Source organism: Suncus etruscus, chromosome X (genome assembly GCF_024139225.1).
Source record: "Suncus etruscus isolate mSunEtr1 chromosome X, mSunEtr1.pri.cur, whole genome shotgun sequence".
Classification (NCBI taxonomy): domain Eukaryota; kingdom Metazoa; phylum Chordata; class Mammalia; order Eulipotyphla; family Soricidae; genus Suncus; species Suncus etruscus.
In genome coordinates this window covers 71028290-71029512 of record NC_064868.1, presented here as the reverse complement: position 1 = coordinate 71029512, position 1223 = coordinate 71028290, and positions in this window count along the sequence as shown.

Below are 1223 nucleotides of genomic sequence, written 5' to 3'. Positions count from 1 at the left end.
TGTTTGAGGAGAATCTTTCCAGGGACCTTGGAGAAAGACTATGAGAGTTAGATAAATTGAGTGCCTGAAGCCTGTAAATGATCTTTTTTTTTTTTTTTTTTGGTTTTTGGGCCACACCCGTTTGATGCTCAGGGGTTACTCCTGGCTAAGCGCTCAGAAATTGCCCCTGGCTTGGGGGGACCATATGGGACGCCGGGGGATCGAACCGAGGTCCGTTCGCTTACAAGGCAGACACCTTATCTCTAGCGCCACCTTCCCGGCCCCTGTAAATGATCTTAAGGCAGGATGCTTCATGGGTAGGGATGCTCTGCTTTTGGCCAACAATTTTCTCTTTATACTTTCCCAACTTTTGCTTCACCTATGCAAACTATTGCCAACCTTTATCTTTATCTTTATCTTTATCTTTATCTTTCTTTAGAGGCATCTGCCCTAATCTTAGAGCCATGGGATGTGAACTATTTTGCTTTTCAGTTATGGGGAGATGTTGAAATACTGCTCCTATCCTAACCAATATTCATACTCCACCCAAGGGTGTGATTTGATGATGGGATTATTGGATTATTCCTTACATGGTATTCCTCTCCCACCCTAGGGTGTGGCCTGGTTCTTGTCAATAAAAGCAGGGGTCTGAGGAAGGCAGGGGCTCACTCTTCAGTCTTCCTCCACTAAGCTGCTTTCCTTCTTAGAAGCAAAATTCTTGTGTCATGGGATTCCTTACTTGAGTGCTGAATTTCCTGAACCCATTCTTTTACCTTTTCACTGTGTGGATTATTTCCTGTGTCATCGTTTGCTTCCAGACCTGCATCTCACCAGATCCTTGCTTTGGAGCCTGGGGTTCCTATTATAAATAGAGCCTGATCTTGGAACTGAAACTGTGAAAGGGAATCAAATAGACAAAACTAATCTTTTCAATAAATGATGCTCAAAGATCTATCGTGACAAAGTTGTACTTGCAATTTTTACCATATGCAATAATAGAGTAAATGATAAAACTATAACCCTAAATATATAACATTCACTGAAGAAAACAGTAAATTTTCAGACCACGGACTTTGCAAAGAATTTCTAGATCTAAAAAAATCTTGTGCAATATCACATGGATATTTAGATTTTATCAAGAGTGGAAACTCTTCAAAGAAGATCTAAAAGAAAAGATACAGGCCAGATTAGTGAGGGATTTGTTGTCAGAGGAAAATGTCAGGAATACCCCGTATTTTGAATGC